Below are 21,070 nucleotides of genomic sequence, written 5' to 3'. Positions count from 1 at the left end.
AATGAATGAAATTAACAGACGAGAAATTCTGCAAAACAAGGGGAACTAGTGACTGAAGCAGAAGTACAGAAGGCACACTAAAGGGAAGTAGGCAAAAGAATAAGGGTGAATAAAACTGGTTTTGCCATTTGAAATAAAGTTCAAGTTTTCCAAGTCAACACAAAAACATATGAACAGAAAACAGGTGAAAGCGCATTCCCAGTAGGGAGCTGCATTTAAAGATAGCACAAGACACCCCACAGGCAATACCAGATACGACGGATAAGCAGATTATCTGATAGACAGCATACACACTTGACGCTTTCAACTTCTATTCTGTTTAATAATAACAAACGCATGCACAAAAAAAAAGTTGATCTATCCCTTTAAAGATTGCCTAAGTAAATCCCTGGTTGTCTGCGGAGTCCACGCGGAGAAATCTGTAAAGAACAGTAAAAGTGAAGGAACTGTACACTGCAGCAACATTGCATCTGTAAAACCGCAGCTGCTGACCTTGCGCGTGAAAAGCAATGACTACGTAGCTTTTTATCAACAATGATCCAATGTGGGTTTAACTTGTGTTTAATATCCCAAGTAACGCATAGGTTTTCATGTGATATGGGTAACTGACTAACACAACCTTTAAAGCCTAATTCACAATAAACGATTTTCACCAATATTTAGAGAATGCATTATGAATACATTAGCATCATGTACAGCTGTTAAAACAGATGGAATACTTTCAATAAAAGAAATAGTATTTTTTACTTTTATGACATGCACAGGTTGTACTTTGCCATTTTCGTTTTCAATTTGTCATTTCATCTCAAGTGTCTAAATAATGAGACATGGTTGGACCAAAAAAAACCCCACAACATTACATTCCACCACAACTAGCCCATTTTATTTTCTACCTCGAACACCTAGAAGCCTACTTAGAATAAATTCCCTTCAAATACCAGTGCATTTCTCTCATAATTCCTCTCTCAGAGTAAAGAGTAGGATATTCAGCTCACATTCTCACTCCCACTTGCAGACACACGACTGTTGATAGGTACCAGACCAGTGCTCTCCTGCACTTATCTACAATTTCCGCAATTAATCCCCTTTTACTGCAGTCATGCATCCGTCACGGGTAACACTCTGACAGCATGTGTCTGCTCGGCTACACAGACGCAACCACTGAGACCCGTGATGTCCGTACGGCCGTATATGCTCCTCCAGAACGGTCGACATGATGAACGCTGCATTAAAAACAAACGTCACTAGGTTTCAAACAGACCACAATAAATATTTACGTCACTCGTACTTTTAAAATTCTGCACAGTATTTAATGTGTGGGGAGAGACTGTGAGAGAGAGAGAGAGAGAACAAGAGAAAGACAGAGCGAGAGAGAGAGAGCTCATTATGACAAGAATCTTCCTGTAGTATGATGGTAACTTGGCAAAAGGGAGGGGAAGAATCGCTAAGCGTGCTCCCTCTGTTATGCTCAGAATTGGCACATGCAATCACAACAACAACAGTGATGTAACCTGGTAACAAGCATTTGGCATCTTTACTCTCGACCGAAACCCAGGTCATACCTTCCATATCAACGGCTTTATATTCAGCGTGGGAGAAGCCCTTGTTTTCCTAGCAATTGCAAGAGGGATAAAAAAAAAAAAAGAGGGGCGGGAACTGTGCTCACCTGCCCTTCAGTCAAAGACTGACGACGCCTCACTTTTTCCAGCCCTCGGGGCAAAGGACTTAGGGGTTATTTTTAAGATCTCTAACACTAAAATAGCAGTACAGCTGAGTATTGTGATTGCACATGAGCTCTGTAATCTTGCAGCAAACTTCCCAAAGCCTCATCTTCATTAAACAACAACAAGTAGGTAACGGCGATGCCAGGGCAACAGCTTTAATGTCAGTCTTCCTTCTCAATTAAGGGCTTAATGGTTCCGCTGAAACCACCCCCTGGAAGAAAGCATTAATAACCCCGTCCTTACTTGCATTTTTTGTGTCAATTATCACTTCACCGTTCACGCGACTGAGCACATTGTTCAGATTATTGCAGCCTACAGCCGAGCAGTCAGCCAACTGGGGCCTCCTCAGTGGTACCAGAAAGTGCAAGAGTGTGTCGTATGTTTTACGGTGGGATCTACGTGTCAATGCTGTCAGTGGGCTATTTTGTGCTAAAGTTGGTTTTAGAGATGCAGGCCAGCAGACCTCTCTGCTGCACTCTTCAAAAAGAAAAATGGTATACATGCTCTCTCTGCTCCCCTACTCCCTTAATCCCACTTCGCCTGTGGTTGAACAAATCAAGTCCATAATTATTCTGCCAATCAATTGGGAGCACAACTGTGGCTGTGGGGCCGTTAAGAGTTGAATGGAGAGAGTTGTCAACAAAGCAAAGCAACGCAAACCCCCAAGTTCCTTCAAACCCACTGAACCTTAAAAGGGCAAGAGAGACACCTTAGTCTTATTAGTCAGTGCAAAACAAAGGGGAGGACTTGTATGTAGAGGAAAAGCATCAGTGGATCCAAGTACTGGAAGATCTGGGAGTTGGCTGTGGATCAACTGAGTTGCTCAAGGTTGTCTGGAGAGGTCACAAAGGCAAGCAATGGGGTTTGTGACCCCTGGACGCAAACCGCAAACCAAACAGGGCTCCACATGAAGGCTTGAGCGGGACAAGTGGAGGAAGGACTAAGTTAAGAGTCAATTTTTGCGTGTGTGTGTGTCTGTGTGTATGAGTAGGTGGGGGAAGTTTCAACAAAATCTTTCCTCGACATAGTGGCTCTTTGATTGCGTCAAGAAACGGGACAGGCAGCTAAACCCACAGACGTACGATACAGGTTACGAGAGAATTTTATTAGTGGACTGCTTGTAGTTCATTGCCTTTCATCCCCAGACATCATTTGACAAATAGCTCCTGTGCAGTTGTGCTACGTTGAACAGTGGCCGTTTATCAGTTGCCGACAAGTCCGTCTCACTTGATTCAATTACCTAGCAAGCTAAGTTAGGGTGGATCATTAAAATGTGTTATAACGTCTTGAATTTCGTTTTTGATATTCAAGGTCTGAACATTTCTTAAAATGTCGGGAAATGTAGGAGGGGAGACGTTAAATATGATCTTGGGTAGAATGACTGAGCGTCTATTTTTTGTTCTCTTTTAACACTTATTGGTTTGCTAAATAGGTAGTAAACTTTTGACTTCTCCTGCTGTGATGCACATTTTAATCTGAACATGAGCACAAGCACTACGCTAGCACAGCCACATTGATTTATGAGAGAGGGAGCAGTGTGTGTTTGTGTAATCTCATCTTTAATCTCGTGTTGTGAGCAACGTTATATATGGGTAGTTTAGGAGCAAAGGCAGTGGCAAGAGTCTGTGAGCCCTTTGGAAGAAAAAAATGGTTTTCTGCATTAATTCGCCATAAAATATGATCTGATCTCCATCCAAGTTACACAGACAAACAATGTGCTAAATCTAATAACAATGTTTTGTGTCTTTATTGAACACACCCATTAAATATCCACGATGCTGATGGAAAAAGTAAGTGAACCCTTGAATTTAATAACTGGTTGCTTTGGCAGCAATAACCTCAAAAAAGCTCTTCCAGTATCTGTAGATCAGACCTGAACAAAGTTGACAGGGAGTTTTGGAACTTTCTTCCCACAGAACTACTTCAGATCAGCGATGTTCTCAGGACGCCTGGTGTCAACGGTTCTCCGAGGTCGTTCCACAGCCTTTCTTTAGGGTTAAGGTCTGGGCTCTGACTGAGCAACAACAACAGGTGGATTTTCTGTGTTTTCCTGCTGCACCATCTAACTGCAGCTGGCGGACAGCCACACTGACTTTACCCTGATAAAATACCTCAATAATCTCGTAAATTAATTCGCCTTGATGATGTTAAGCTGCGTGAGCAGCAAAGCTGCCCCACATCAAGATGCTCCATCTGCTGTAGCTCACTGTTTAAATGCTGTTTTCATGCAATGCCATTTTTTTTTGGAGCTGAATTGTCCAATAAAGCATTTTGTCCCAGAGTCTTTCAACACAAAAAAAACTGACCGACCTAACTAACGTTTAGCCTAATTCCAAGAGAGTGGAGAGTCAACGGGAGGGAGAGCTTGTACACTACAAGCCACAAACAGCTGTTTTTACAACGCACCTCCCCCTCTCAGAGAACCAGAGAGTGACTAGGTTTACTCAGGACAAAGTACAATTATTATTTTGTGCTACTCTTTTAATTAAAACCTAATATGCTTGAGTCTGAACCAGATAGTTACTGCATCACGACAGAAAGAAACAGAAATGATTTATGAGGTGCTGAATTATTTACATGATATATCGCGACACCGCAACCCTTTATTTTATATAGAGGACAGATGAAAGGGAGCCAGATCAGGGCAAAATGAAATTTATTATTTTTATTATTATTATTATCATCATTATTATTGAAAGGAGCAAAGGGGGGAAAACAACAGCACAAGGCCCTCAGCTCATTGTGCAAACTGCAGGTCAATACAAAAAAAAACACATACAAGATTCCAGTAATTGAATAAGCCTTTCCAGTGAATCAGAGCAGTGATCGCAAGGGGTTTGTCTCTCTATCCCTAACAGCTTGCCTGGGAGGTGGCCTTTGTTTTGGAGGTGGCAGGGGTGCCCCGACACCGACCATGCGAACCCAATTACCCTGGTCCCACGGCCTGGGGGCCCGCATTAACACACCCCCCCTGGGAGGTTGACTCCATGCCAGCCTGGCAGCCGGCAAGATCCTGCTGCTGAATCACAAATAGACCACTTTAAGCACAGGCAGGCCAAGCATTTTGGTGGCAATCTTGAGGGCCTCCGTTCATCTGCATCTGCTACATTCGGTTCAATGTCGTTGTTACATATTGAGCCAGTCTCTGCGGCAAGCAGTGAGGAAAGGGGAGCTTTAGTAAGTCTGCCAGCTATTCACTCCATTGCCCTTAGCAAACTCATAGACAGGATGGCCTTACTCCAATTTGGCTGTCATCTATAGAGGACAAAAGAACATGTGGTCTGGATTCGGACTGAGACAGTTAATAATGATGATAATTGATTCTTTCCTCTTTGTTGTTCCCATTCTTTTTATCTGTAGTTACTGTTTTTATGCAGTGTCCATTCATTGCTTTTATTTCATGTGTTCTATTAGTGTAAATCCATTTTGAGACTGCCCCTGAGTATCCTGTCTGCTTTACAAGGTGCTATATAAAATAAAGCTTATTATTACTATTATCACCATATTGTTCTCTCTATGTTGTTGGGGGTTTTTGCTAAACATTTATTGGTTAAGCTTTCATCATGTCTTTGTCTTATGCATTTTTTTTCAAGACATCAAGCAAGTTGATGTTAATTTGAGCTTTAGAAAATTGTGACGGGTATTTTTCATTTTTAACCTTTCATAGACACCTTAACTAATTGTTTAATGGAGAAAGTATTCAGCATATTAATGAATAATATAAATGGCTGTACCCTCGCCTGAACCCTGAGTGACAGGCATGTTTAAATATTGCTCAAGTGATGAAAATAACAAAATATAATTAGGTCTGATGAGTAGCTCATATTTAACTCTACATAAATCCAGTCTTAAAGATGAGACAGTACACTTTCAGCTAAGTGTCCTTTTATTGTACTGAGATATAATGTGGCTTGGTTAAATGTGAACATGTTACCTCTCTAAGAAACAACTGTGTATGTGCCTCATTTTCAAGTGCATCAGAGAAGTGTTAAAAGGAAATCATGGTAGAATTACTCAAGCGTGATTTAAAGGAATTACCTGGGTGGGCAATGTATGTTCTGAGAGTGCTACACGGAGCAGGAATCAGGTCATGAATTTCAAATTTAGACAGTGGATCAGCATTTGCAGCTCTGATGCTTGAGTTTAGAGAAGGAGCTGTAACTCCAGTTACACCGAGACAGCACTCGCTCACAAACCAAGAGAGTACAAAGTAAGAAGAAAAATTCAAACAGAGTTGAAATAGCTTGAGGTTTGTGAGATTTGTTAGATGTTCCTCTTATGTAAAGCCTTAAAAATCGTCTTCATTTAGGATGGCACTGGAGCAGGGGTGATAATTAAAACCATTTTGCTTTTTAATCAATATTCAATCTCTCAGAAATAATTAACAGCATATTAAAGGGTTTACTGCCTGATGGAGCTGGACGCCTCTACATCATTAAGCTGTTGAAGCGCTGCTCTTTGACTCCTAATGTCCCATCTCACTGGTTTACAGCGCCTCCGTACAGGCTCTTTAAAAATGCTGCCGGAGCCGAACTGTACCTGCAGATGATAAAACAGCCCACTGACAACATGCAGTTTGTATACTCTCCCACTCTCACCAAAGATATGGGTTTTAACATTTAACAGAAACACGTGGAGCTATATGAATGAAGATGTACGTGACAAAACTAAGACTTATGCAAGTTAACTGAATGCAAAAGCTTTGCAGGAAATAAAATCGATCTATGATCAAGGTATATTGCTGCAATAAATCCCTGACCTTTCCCTATGTGATAATACAGCCTGCATTGATAGTTGCACAACAAGAAGGTACATGCGTTACCAAGATATTGCAGCCACTTGTAGCCTGACAGCTCTCTTTCTGTCAGGTTTTCTGACCTCCAGATTCAATCACTCTGTCAAACATAATATGCCATCCACACACATGTCAACAGCTTACATGAGCATACAAACACGGAGCCGAGTTGAATACACCCCGACTTCTTTGGCCATTCTACAGGATAGTTCCATGGAAATTTGGGGGCAGCTTAAATCGAATGCTGATTAAGGGTAGAGGAGAGGAGTAAAACGTGAGGCTGCCTACAGTATTGTGTGACAGACCTGGAAAACTGTTTTCACGTGGAACAGACAGTGTCGGTGTCTATACCTGTTCTCTTTAACATGCTCCGTTCCAGATAATTTCCATTAAATTGGTTTCCTGGAGACAATGTTGCTATTTATCTGGGTGTGGATGAGCAGAGAAGGTACTGTAGCAGCAGTCATTGCTGGTTTAAGCTCTGCAGTCAAAATACCTCCTGGGGGGAAAAAGAACACACAATGGAGTGATCACTGTGAGGATACGCTCTCACAAAAGCCACAATGGGTCATCGCAAAACCAGAGGATTTATCACAACAAACTGCAGACACGTGAGTTCAGCCTGGAGTCGAGCGCTTTTGGCTTCTACTACTCCACGGACAAGTTAAATATTTGATGGTAACTAAAAAACAATGGCACGCGTCCAGTGCCTCTGAAGAAAGGCTTTTAGGCAAATTGTGGATTTGTTGTTAGCATTATTTGGGCCTGATGCGGCAAATAAAGCAAAAACATAACTAATTTGCGGTTATACGCCTCCATTACAACAATTTGTAGTCAAGAGACAAGTTTCTTTAATAAGTTGGTTTAGATTTCGGTAGGATTTTTTTTGATCATTCATTAATAAATGTGTAGAAAAATGTGTAGAAAAAAAGGGGATTTTTGATTCAAAGGAGACCATATTGCTATAGAATATGAACAAACTTGTGAAGAAAAACACTACATACGAAAAGTTATATATATATATATATATATATATATATATATATACACACACACATATATATATATGTGTATATATATATATATATATTTTGCACTCACCAAAAAAGCAAGACCGTAAGAATCACTCAGATTGATCACATGGCCACCACTAATCTCTGTCCCAGGGAAAGTGGTGCACCGTCAACGTTACAGATGGTTTGTAAATGTATCTTACCAAAAGAAATAAATGAGGATGACATGAGCTTAAATAGGATCAAATTCATTTATATCATGAAAAAGATGCAAAAAAATAACAGGGTTGTTGAACGGCTCACTTCTCACACTAAATGAAGCATTTTGAACTAAAGATGTCACACAGCAGACTCTGTCCCTCTGTCCAAGCTTTAACCCACTAAACACTTATTCTGAAGTAAGGATGAGTAATCGTCGGTGACAAGCCAAGGCCACAGCTGCCTCGGGCACACCGAGGAACTCCGATGACATCCCCACCCGGCGCCTCCCTCCGATAGCTGAGACTGTCAGAAACACAGGAACTCCCTTCAGTGTGAAGAAGTAGTCGGGCAGCAATCTGAGCGTTTGTCAAACAGGAGGCGGGAACAGAGGGTAACACTGCACCACTATTGTGAAACTGGCTGTGGCGTTCCCAAATGGGGAAAGAAGAAGCTGTGTCGGCAGCTGACATTTCATTCTGCTCTCTACTATTATAGCGGCCATGATGGGTCAACAGCACCCTCACAGATTGCAAGTTTGTTTTTAACATTGGTTAAGTAAGTTAATGTAAAATACATACACTAGCATCATTCTGTTGTCTAGTCTATCGAAAATGTATGTGTTGCATTATAACTTTGTTTTGTTGCATCTCTACGTCATACACAATAAACCATCCAGATATATGACAGAAACCAACCTGCGGGCCTTTTCACCTGCAGTGACCCTATCAGAGACTCAGGTATTTAACTTGCATTTCAACCATTGGAAGCCTGGTCCAACTCCAGCTTCTAAGTTTACAAACGGTTAAATCAATATGGGGACAAAATCTAAATATTGACTTCAATGTTAGTGATGAACAGTTACTATAGGTAGCTGGCTGGTTTAAAGATTAAATAAGGAAAGAGTAAATAAGATAATGAGGGAAAAATCTGAGAAATGAAACTGAAACTTAACTTTTTATTACAATGTTATTTAGAAGTTAGGGGGGAAAAAACCTTGAAGATCCCTGTTTATTTAGGAGCTGATATCTACTGTATGTGGTGGTTTCTCTTTCCACCATTTCCACATTGGTGAGAAGATTTCACCATCTTTTCTAAAACATGTCACACAACAGTGCATTACACAGGACCTCACACAAAGTGTTTTAATCCATTATCAGTCAAATTTGCCTACTCTTCATGGTGCAGCAAATATGGGGGGGTGCACCAAAGGATCCTTTATTTGACTTTCATATCCTGGAGCATATTGGCAAAAACAGTCCCAGTATGGTCCCAGTATGGCCCCTGCATGGTTACAGAGAGCTAAAGACCCCATGACATATTATAGGTCTGAGCCTGTGTGAAGTGGCTGTTAACCTCTGATCGATCTGCAAAGCTCATCAAAAGTCTTGAGTGCTTTACATTATTGGATGAGGCCAGAGCATCCCAACATTGACTGGGTATTTAATTCTTTATGAGTGAATAAAATCACATTCACAGCTATTGGACAGCCAAGCATAGACTAATGGGGTTTATGGCACACTTCACAGGCTGAAGCTTGGATGGCAGGTGAAATATTCCTGCACATCTGTTTCACCCACAGCAAAGTATTTATCATCTTCATAAATCTTGATATGCAGCCCCCAGTTTATGGATGATTAAAGAATCTACTGAGGAAAAATGTGAATAAACCTGTTTAAGGAATTTTCTTAAATTATGAGATTTTTATCTTGAAACTAGTGCCGTGTTCCTTCTTATGACAAGACAATGTCTCTCAAAAAGTTTTGTTAGGACATGTTACATCTTTGTAGTAAAACTGTAAAGCTCCAGACACTCACAAACCTCAGGATTACTACAACAACAACAACCTCTTTAGGATACTAAACTTTCAGCAGAATCCATACAAAAGCCTCATTACATTTGCTAACAGTGACGATGATGATGCACAGTTTTTTGGGGGGGAGGGGTTTCACACTGCATCTTGCTGGTGTAAAGGATGAGGCTAATTAATGTGGCAGCATTTGCATCTTTACCTCTGCGTCTGTACAGCGATGGGAAAAGAGCAGCCACAGCAGGCTAATGAATGTTTGATTCGAGAGGGAAGATTTCTTGTCACTTCCAACGCTCCTGACATAATGCTCTCCTAAACCCCTTCAATTCTGCTGCTCTGCTATCTTACACGGTGGGCGACGCCTCACCTTTTTCCTTCACCTTTCTTTTCTCGGCTTTAAATTCTTGTGTTCAACCCCCCATCCCACTACCACCACCACACAGGATGCGCTCATTACAGCGGATTTGCATGTCTGCTCCAGAGCAGTATGAGGAGATGAAACAGAACTCCCAGTGGCTGCCTCTGCAGAGCTTCACTCATCTGACAGAAAGAGCTCAACTTTGGGCCCCAGACACAGGCAGCAAACAAATGCAAGCTTCTTAAAAGGGGCCATACACACACACACACACACGCACGCACGCACGCACGCACGCACGCACGCACGCACGCACGCACGCACGCACGCACGCACGCACGCGCACACACAGACACAGAGACACTCCTCCTAACAGAATTTACGCTGCACTGTATTCAGTTTAAATATATCTATATGCAGGAAATAAATTGAAAAACAGAAGTCTACCTTCCAGCACACTGCCTCCCTCCCTGTGCATTAACAAACAAATTTCTCAGCTGAGCAGGATGAGACCACGACTCAAGTTATTGTGCCATCCGTCTTTGTTCCTGCTGACAGATCACTCACCTAAGACCGATGACCAGCTTTATGTGCCGTGTGTTGGTCTCACAACTTGTCATTACAATTTTATTACAGCCAATTTGTGAGACAACTAAGACTCAGTGATCATTCAAAAATATGATGAAGAATATTCTCACAGAGAGATAACTTCCGTTTTAACAAAATCTTTGCCACTGTTCCAGGATGTTGTTTTTGCCATCTACCTTTTTTTCCATCTTTTATTCTTACCATCATTACAGTTGGATACCGAAATCCGACACGACCGAATCAAAACACAGCTGTCATTGCCTTGTTTCGGTATGTGAGATACTTACTGAAATAGTTTATCTCGTCTCCAAATTTTGCGCGCGAATATGATACAAAAGCACTAAAACATACTCATGAGCATTTCTATTTTTAGGAATCAGCTTCTCAAAGTTTTTATAATTCTCTGCTTTTCTGCCTTATTTAAAGTCTTTCACCCTGACCATTCAGACTTAGAGTAGGGGAGGGCTACATTTAAATAAGGAAATAGCAAAGTTGCTTATATTCATGTCAGAAATATACAAATGTCAATTTTGGTCATCTGCATGAAGAAAAAAAAAGAAAATGGAAATAATAATCATCCACCAATAGTAATCATTTAGACCCTCTTGGATGTGATCACAAACGGCAGCTTCCTCTGTATTCACACAGCTCTCACCTTGTACAACTGTACATACTCATATTCATTTTTAGGATAAGTTGAGAGTATTATTCTTCACTGCAAATGTTGAATGACACTACCACATGCTCATCTTTACCCACAAAGACCACAAATAGTATGCACACTTCTTGGTCAGCAATGAGTAAATGTCACGTACTTTGCTAAAATAAATATATATTTTTCTCCTTGCAAAACCACCAAAAAAAGGAAAAAAGACAGTGTTTCATTTTTGGGTCGCCTTCACATGAGCTGCTTTTGTTCAGGATGACTCAGTTGGTGAAAGTGGTGCATCATGTGCCATGCGACATGAGTCACTGAGAGAGAAGGGCAGAGAGACCTATACCGTGCAAACTCCTGACCTGTATTTGTTCCCCCACTGACCACAGACCTCACTTTAATGAAATATCACTGAGCCTCAATTACCTGCAAACTATTGAGAATAAAAGGTCAAAATATGAAATACTTAAAAAGTTAAACCTGTATATAACTTCCTGTCCATATCTTTTCAAAATTAAAACCAACGAATACACTCTGCTATGAACCGTCTCGAACTGTCTCGAAATCCATTTATTGCATCACATCGACAGGGAAAAATCTGCTCAGTCCCCCTTCTCTGACTCATATGCATATGAGGGCAAACTCAGCAGATAAATAAAGAGAAATTAAAAACGAGAACCTCGACATTGTTTTTGTTTCGAGATTTCCCGATACATATTCTCAGAGAGTTGCACTATTAGGATGAGAATTAATACGTTTTGATCATTTATATTTCTTCCTACTGGCATGGTCCAAAATCAGCACCTGCCACTTGCCAAAAGAGACTAAAATTATGCGTTGACAAATAAAAGAAATGAGGTCAGTTTCCGAACTTCCATCTTTACAACCACATACTAGTTAAGTTGGTTGACTATGTTTTGCAATTCTTTGTTTGACCCTTGCTCAACACAAGAGACTTTTGGCCCTTTTGAGCTGTGTCCAGCTGAACCTGACAGTAAGCGCTAACCACCAAAACAGTCTGCAATTATGTTGTGGCACATTGCCGGTGTCATCTTAGTGTTTTCACTTGTCAAATGTCTCTGTATCAGCACAAAAATATATATAAATAAATCCAATGCCTTGTTGAGTCACCCAGGCAGAATTATCTACCATGTATAATATCTGTTAAATAATTATTTACCAGATATAATATGTGGTAAACAAAGAAGAGGTGATTTTTGCAAAGTAAGGCACAGGTTGATTTATGGTCCAAACACCCACTCATATCAGACCCAGCTCAATTTTTTTTTTAAACTTAATCATCTTCCAAAAAATATCCAGCTCAAGTACCTACAGATGTTAGGGGACTCTTAGGAAACCACAATTTATCACAGATCAATCTGTACACATGTTAACAAACCTTATTGACTGCAGGGTGAGGTGGCTGTGAAACCATAATCTGCTGGAAGACGCCAACGACTTAAAAAATGTGTTCGCAGCCGTTCAGAGATGTTTCACCATGAAAGCGTGTTTGCAGCAGTTGCACCGTCTTAAAAGTAAAAAGGTGGTGACGGTGGTGTTTGGAGTGGTGTACAAACCCCTACTTCCACCACAACAACACAGAGACTACAACCTTGCAACATGAGCACTTGAAGCTGTTTTTGCCCATTTGATAAATGTTTATGTACTCTTATCGATTCTTGCACTTTTGGGATATATCTTCATGGTCAAATGCACTTGTTGTAAGTCACCTTGGACAAAAGCATCTGCTAAATGAATGTAATGTAATAGCCAAAAATATCACTCTTAAACAATTGTAATACCTTATCTTCATTTAACGTAATCAAGTGGGAAATTGTGATTGTCACAAGATAAATCTACTGTATGACTACAGAATAACAGTCTAATTATTGTCAGCTTAAGTACAATTAATAAATCCTTGAGATTCTTTCTAGTGATTTCTTCAATCATTTTGCCGGGTATAGTGCAATTTTTTAATTAACCTTTTTTAGTTTTTGTTGGTAATTTTGTGTGTTTGAATGCATTTATTCAACTTGAATGTTTCCAACAACAAAACTAACATTTATTGTTGAACCAGGATTATAGAATTTGACAGACTGCAAATAATGAACCATGTTGTCAAACTGTGAGTTAATAGAATTGTATTAATACATATTTACATTTAATTTAATCTCTACTTTTGGCTGACTACTTGTTCACTAGTCTCACTGATTTGTGTTGAATCTCGAGGTGAATTGTCATCTGATAAATGATCTGTGACATGTTCTGCTCTCCTTCACCTATAGTCTGTGTTGATGCACATCCGCTGTGCAAGGACTACAGATTATGTTGTGCACTGTTCACGAAATGTCCTATCACAGCCAAAAACAACTACATTAAATCAAGTTGTATTCATTCGTATCAAATAATTAGCCTTATGATTGTTAAAGACTGTTGAACACTTTGTGTTCACTGTGTAGCACTGAGCGACCTCTACTTAAAATGCATTTAAAAATGAGACTTTAAACCTAATTGATGCTGCTCAATTCAGTTCTTTCCACATTCAGAATTGATCTGCATTTCTTGTTAGTGAAAAAGCATGTGTGTGACTCGGGGGCAAATAATGTGTGGTGTTGTATCAAATATTTGGGTGTGACCAGATTTTGAGCTACAGAGAGTAGCACAAATAGTTTTTGTGTTGGTACCAGAACTATCAGTGTTGATTTGAAGCCTTGGTCCTCGGTTCAGGGACATTATTCCAGCAAACGTCACAACCAGCAGATGCAAGGATGTACTTTTTGTAGCAGACCTATGGTATATAGATGACAATGTACATATGACTATGGACTGAACCATTTCATTCTGGGGCTTTCCCTGTAAGAAAAATGCTTGATAACACATGGGAAATGAAAATGCCAGAGTGGTGGTCAAAGTGCACCTCTGGGACCTCTTTAAAAAGATGCAAAAACATCAACGGAGAACATTGACAGATAAAAAGAAGTCATTTCAGATTATTAAATGGGGATTATCAGGCATAAACCCAAGCAGCAATCAGCATTTACCAAAGACTTTGCTCTTCTCCAATTATAGTCACTTTTGTCAGAGCATCCTTTTGGCTTTCGTTCACTTGGCAGAAATCGGAGCAAAGTGAGCGGCCTGCAGAACTTAGCTGAAGTTTGGCTGGGCTGCTCAGTGCACATTAACTCATTTAAGTCCCTGTGCTCACAGTCCCCACCTAACCCCCCACTGTACACACCAGTAACCGCCCCAGCACTAAGCCTTCCAGACCAAATGCTGCTCAACCTTCTGCATCTTAATAAGGAAGAGGGAAACTAGAAGGGAAGTGAAGGCATGGCAGTCTTTTAGAGGAAGCCGCATAAATGACTGAACACACACCCTGGGGCGGGCATGCCGGGGGGTTTCCAGGAGGTCGGAGCGAGCGGGGCCAATCATGTCAAGACAAAGGCGGCAGACTAAAACAAAACTGACATATCAAAGCAGCCGAGTCGTGTAGAAGGGAAAAGAGCAGCCAAGACGCTGCATTCAACAGCAGTTTGTTTCTGCATCAATGAGAGACAACACAACCAAAAAACAGCTATTAGCGATTAAAGTGGAAATTCCATCATCTGTAAAGCAGTGTCTTTTTTCCAATTAAATACCAGTTACAACCATCACAACCATCTGAATGATCCTATGGCATTTGATCCCATCGTTGTTTTATTTTTTCTAAAGAAGGCAAACTGTAAACTAGGGCTGAACGATTTGAGGAAAATATCGAATCGTAATTATTTTAACAGATATTGCGATTGCGTTTCGATTTGCGATTATAATTAGCGCGCGTGCACACACACTGACAGAGAGCAAGATGTGTTGAAGAGGAGAAGACGAGAGAGCTCTCTCTCTGTTAGCAGTCTGTCTCTTTAACGAAGGAATAGTCGTGGTGTTCGTCACCTCCCGGTGCCACGTGAGACATTTTCCTACGGAGTAACAGTCTCAAACAAGTCTTGTGTGGTTCTGTGTTCGTCACTACGGTCACTGACTTGTTTGCCGTACACCGCGGCACGGCAAACAACCGCGGAGGTGGCGGTGGCTGTTGCGCTGTGTCCAGCACTGATACAGTTTGGTGGTGTTGCCCCGCGAAGTTGCTACGGTACCTGACGCTGCGCAGCATCTTCCTTTTTAAAACCAAAGAACTTCCACACAACTGACGTGCTGCTCCTCTTCGACACTAAAGTCTCCGCTGATTCATTTTCTGACTGCGCTGTCGAGCTTGTGGCCATTGCGCAGCAGGTTAAAGTGCAGCATGACTGCTGCTTTTTCTTTCACTGAGCGCTCCACTCGCTCGCGTATAACATGACCTGTGTAATTGCGTCCCTTGCGATTAGAAAATCGCGTTTTATCATATCGCGATATAATCACAAATGCGATTAATCGTTCAGCCCTACTGTAAACCAGGCTTTTGGGAGAAGCCCAACTGAAGCCAAACCTTTAAGCTCCCACCCTAATCCAAAAAATGTTTCAGAGCAACTGTTCAAACCTTGACAGAACATCCAGAACTCTATCATTACTAAAACAAACTTACAAGGCCTTGGGGCCGCTTTCGCTGATTTTTGTAGATAAATGCTTTGTCTACATGTAGAACCCGAATCTCTGACAACCTGGATAAACTGGGAATGTGCAATATAAAAGCGCAGACATCGAAGGATTATGAGAGCACTTAAATGAGTTATGTTTTAAAATTGGCTTGATGAGAGCCAGTGTGGCCTTAAACTCAGTTTGCGTCTAATGAGATATCAAAGCTCAACTGTTTACTACATATCTTCTTTCCTTGTGATAATGAAGGGGAATCCTGGGAGGTTGCTGCCATGCTGACACAGCCCGTAGGTGCTTAAATCCAAAAATGGGTGCATTAAGTGCATTTTAATTGACTTTTATTTACCCAGTGTATTGTCTTGCAAATAAAAAAGATCTTCTGGCACTCCTGGAAGACTGAGAAACTAGGTCACTCAGTCTCCTGTGAGTCATAGATTTTGGCAAGAGACCAAGAGGAGCAGGTATGGGAGCGATGGAGCCAGAGCTAAGAGGGGCCTAATGGTTTACTAATACTATTTCATCAGTATCATAAAGATAATCAAGTTCACTTACAACTCGGTGCATTTTGTTGTACAATGCGATATTAAGCAAAATTGGATGCAGGCCCTTAGGGAATTAAAACCAGAAAACTTCAGCGTTACACACTTAACTGGTTCATAAATTCACACACACAAAATCATATTGTACCGAGGCCTCCCGAGGAACATTTAAGCCTAGTAACTGCACACAAACTCGTTTTACAGTTATTTCACCCATCCATATAAATTTCCTTCAGTGAGGCAGACACAGATTTCTCGAATTGCAGGTGCAGCCTCGCTCCTCTTCAGGGCCAAGGCCCCGGGCTTTCCTCCCAGGTCTACAGCACCTTGGCAGAGTGGTTGACTTCAGGGGTCAGAGCTGGGCCTGAGATTTCCAAACAGTTACTTTTCAAAGCGGTGACTCAGCCTGGTCAAAGACATCTGTCACACAGCCACCCAGGGATGACCATGTTTTAAAGGCGGGCTGGTGTGCACGTCTCGGGCTCCAACACAGTGATACTTTCTTAATAACGTTGGGCAACAGGCGCAGATCACGTCGCCTCAGTCACTGAGCCCCTCCCCCAGCTAACCTCCCCGCCCTCTCATTCATCCACCCTGAGGGAGAGGCATGCAGGCCAGAGGAAGTATGACTCATCTGAGTAACAAGATGCATTCTTCAGAATTCTCTACAGACGTGTTGTTTGCTAAGTGAAGAGCACAGGAGAGTACAGCGCAGAGAGAGAGAGATAAAGAAAAAGAAGTCAATATAAAATTAAACAATAATCAAGACCATTAGCAGACTACGTGTGGGAGCAAGAAAGAGAAACGGGGTGGGATGGATGGGGCAAGAGCGAGTCATCGCTTGTGTGGGTTTCCTGATCCTCACAGATCAACATTTCCTCCAACTCCACCGAGAGAATCCTTGGCCTCCGTTAGGGGTTTTCTGAATCACAGATGGAGATTCCAAGTACTACATCTAAGGCTAATCCATCAGGTTTCACGCAAAAAAAAAGCAACAAATGACGACAACAGAGAGGGGTTTTAACGTGCCGATTTTGCTGAGCATGCAGGAGGATAATGAGGCATAGGCAAGGGGTAGGAAGAAAAAGTGTTAAATCATTGGGTCTCACAGATCGACCGCAGCTCCTTCCCAACCAACACCACATCTGCAAAACTTGGCACTAGCCCCTACAGATCATGAGCCTCACACACCACATCACACACACTCTCCAACTTCTGCATGAGGCTATTTCAGGACTAGTATATATTATCATTGTCTGAAATCACAAAACAAACGGAGAAGCTGCACCGCCTTTCGAGTCCGATTAACCAACACTAGGTTGTCTTGTGATTTCATGATAAATGATCAGTCCAGTGTTTCCTTATAATAAACTAGACAATGGTGATGCGCCAGTTTCATAATGAACCCCCCAAAATGTACAATTACATTAAAAACGTATTATATTGGCTCACGTTCAGACCGTTCTTTCATTGTAGACCTGTGTGCAACACAACTCTCTCACTCACAAACACATTGACAATGGACCTGTCTGTTAGAGTCGGACTGACCATCAGGAGCACTGGGAGAAAGCCCGACACATTGATGGTCCAGTGAAGTCCATAAAGATCTTACCATCCACAGCAAGCAGGAAGAACTCAGCATAACACCAGTTTCCTCTGTGTCGATGTCTACAGATAAAAAAAAACAGAAAGAAAAAATCTATTTAGAATCTAAAACACTGCAGTCTTTGACCTGTTTTACTGTCAGCGGAGGATGAACTTGAGTGATATTGCAGAAAACCACATCCTCAAACATCCACTATTTAACCCTGCTAAGCAGGCTTAGAACCGTGAACTTAATTAAACCGGAGCCTCTCTGGCTTTCCTCTCCGAGTCTGCAGACTGTCATTCAAACATTAAATTCTTCACCGTTGTTGCTACATTGCACAGAGGAATAAGCCAATAAACCTCTGAGAGCTGACATAATTGTGACTTGCATTGCACACCTCCTTTACAGATACTAATACCACTGCAGTAAGCGAGCAGAGAAGAAAACTTGAATGGCACTCAGTAGAGGCATACCTCCACCAAGGCTCAACAGGCCCCTTGAATTCAATCAAACCACATCAGACTGCACACTTTCATATATATATCAGTCTCCTAAGCATGCCTTCATCAATTTTTCTGTCAAGATCCATGCACTATTCTCTGGGAAATCGGTACCTTGTTCTTCCTCAGCCATTGTGCTAGCTAACCTCACAGTGACCACCAAATTGACGCCTTGTAATCTGAGGGTACTTGACAGCTAGCTCTGGCTTTATCTGAATGGTCAAAGGATGTGAACACATGGCCCATGCATCCATCTGATAATGTGTGAAATAAACTTTGAGAACAGGGTTATCACCAAGTTTCTGGAGGGCTTATGTCGAGATTTTAATGCTGGGGCAGTGGAGGTTCTCTCATCATGGTGTAGACTAGAGCTGTCAGTTTTTATTTTTAAAGAAGAACATTCATTTGAAAGTGGGGGTTAAAGTTCATATTTGAACAGTAATGACCAATTTGAATTGAAAATATGAAGCCTATTGACACTAAAAACCAATAAAAAATAAATTAAAAAAGAAAAAAGTAAATATGAAGCCTAGAAGCACATTAGACTGTCTGAAGTAGTTTGCCTTCCGATCCATCAGAGGGTGCCCACTATCAGCCTGACCTACTGCATGCTCTCTTGACCTCTCAGTAAAGTAAGCCAGTAATATGATGTTGTTTTGCTACAATAATGGAGGGCACTAGTAAGTAAACCTATCATCTACACAATAGATGGCAAAGTAACGGAGAAAAATGAGGCCGTTTATCGTCTTTGTCAAAAGTGTCTGGCTTACTCTTTCAACGACAGCAAATCTCTGGCCTCACCCGTTCGCTTTCCGCCCGAGTGAGGCAGCGGAAGAGCCACAACACCACATAGGAGCAGCGCACCGTCAAGTGTTCAACCAACTGCTTTGGTGGAGAGATACAGGGTGCAGTAGATACCACAACTCTCCAAGCTGGCTCGTAATTTGTGCAAACCACGAACCTCTATGCTGAACCGAGTGTTCAGCGTGTTCATTCAAAGGTGTTGCGAGTGTCATGTCAAATTTGTTTGAGCTTGATTTTTGGAAAAAGTGACAGTCCTAATGTGGTCATGTTATATTTATCTCATTTTATTAATACAGCACACGTTATCCTGTTGTGGGGGTTTTTTATACTTATATATTGGTTCTTATCGTTTTTGGTTCTTCTTACCATTTTTTAAAAAACAGAACAGGATTAGAGTAAATAAAAATTTCTGAAGCGGCAATGATAATGTTCAAAGTAGCAAAGTCAATACATTATAAAAGACAATAATATCTCACTGGAAACTTAATTAAAATGTCAATAAATGTAATAATATTCCTACATGAAAACACTGACCGATGCAGAATGAAGCACACAGACATCAACACTATTGGTCATTTCTGTCCTCCACTCACTGGTAGCGCGGCGGTCTGCAGCCTGTTGCTGGAAGTTTTCAGAAATTTGACACGTTTGAAGATTAAGTTAGCAGTCTGCTTGCAGAAAGCTTTTGTTTGAGTTTGTTCGTAATTGTTCACTCTTAGCTTAACAAGCACACTTTAGTTGTATTAAAACATATCACAGTGGATGGGAGCAGTTGAAAATATCCACTGTTTAAAGCTTGAACACGTGGTGTGATAGAGGACTCTAACTGGCTTTTTACTCACAAACGTTTTTCATTTCACTCAGAACTGTGAGCGTGGTTGTGTTCAGCTTGAGTAAAATGGTCACTTCTCACTGGTCTCCACCACCACCTCTGTCCTGTCCGCTGCATGTCCATCTCCTCAGAGAGGCGAGGCTGCAGTCACACCATAACAGACACAAAAGTACTGAAGAGAACATTCAGCATCGTTTGTTTTTCCCCCCAGTTCAGCTCTACGCCCAAGTCTTATAATGTATTGGAAACCCTGTGTGATTGCAAGGTATGTAAATATAATTATTTTTTTCTAATTCATTGCATTTCAGGTCGTCGTGTGACCACTTTCTTATTAGTCGATTCTCTCGTGGCTCCAGTCTGGTGAAGTAATTTGTGACTGACGAGAAAATCCTACCATCTCTTTGAATTACGACTCAGTGAATCTTAAATTCTGTTGAACTGTACACAATAAGCAGTGTTCATGCTGTTGCGCAAACACCAACCACTGCCTCACAGAGCAGTGATATTATCATATCTAATCGTGTCGGGGTTTATGGTAGATGCTACACTTGTCATTGCCATGGTATCACCTCTAAATTGTCATGTCATACATGCAGTCCACAGACGGGATGTGAAGGTAACATCTGTGAATATTGTGTGATTAAAACCGCCATTCCTCAAAGAGATTTTAGTGCAGTCAGTTCTCATAGATAATAGCTTTGTGGTTGCTCATATGCAGACAAAGCAGCATCGTCCTACTGTTTTAAGATTGTAATTTGTAATTTCCTACAGAAATCCCGGTCTAGTCTATATTAAAACTGTCTCTAGGTATTCTGCCATTTTACCTGAATGGGAATTTTGCAGCCACCAACGATTAAATCAGATACCAAATACTTTGATGAAAGCCCCATTCTTATTACTTAAGCTGTGTCAGCTTAGAGGGCTCCTCTTGCTGCATACAGCTCTAATGTCTCCTAAGAGTGTGAATCATACAGTCTAAGCATATCAATTGCTTCAACTAAGTAAAGAACAAAAAAAGCTTAAAAAAATATACCGATGCTGAAAGCCTATCAAAACTCAAGGACAAAGTATACAATATGATGAATTATTAAATCCTT

At 41.2% G+C, this 21,070-nt stretch overlaps 1 protein-coding gene across 3 annotated transcripts in view; it reads right to left on the bottom strand.

The window, feature by feature from the left end:
* Window positions 1-21,070, bottom strand: part of foxj3 (forkhead box J3) — a 79,937-nt gene that overhangs the window by 53,512 nt on the left and 5,355 nt on the right. Inside the window, exon 2 of one of the 3 annotated variants that reach the window (XM_047332494.1) lies at window positions 17,798-17,917. The exons of 1 other annotated variant lie outside the window; for it this stretch is intronic. The gene's annotated coding sequence lies outside the window, so the exon portion shown is untranslated. The remainder of the gene's footprint in view (window positions 1-17,797; window positions 17,918-21,070) is intronic. One more of the 3 variants, XM_047332493.1, reaches the window with a different exon arrangement.

Source organism: Scophthalmus maximus, chromosome 6 (assembly GCF_022379125.1).
Source record: "Scophthalmus maximus strain ysfricsl-2021 chromosome 6, ASM2237912v1, whole genome shotgun sequence".
Lineage (NCBI taxonomy): Eukaryota > Metazoa > Chordata > Actinopteri > Pleuronectiformes > Scophthalmidae > Scophthalmus > Scophthalmus maximus.
Note: the sequence above shows the minus strand (reverse complement) of the source record. Positions and strands in the feature narration are given on the sequence as shown.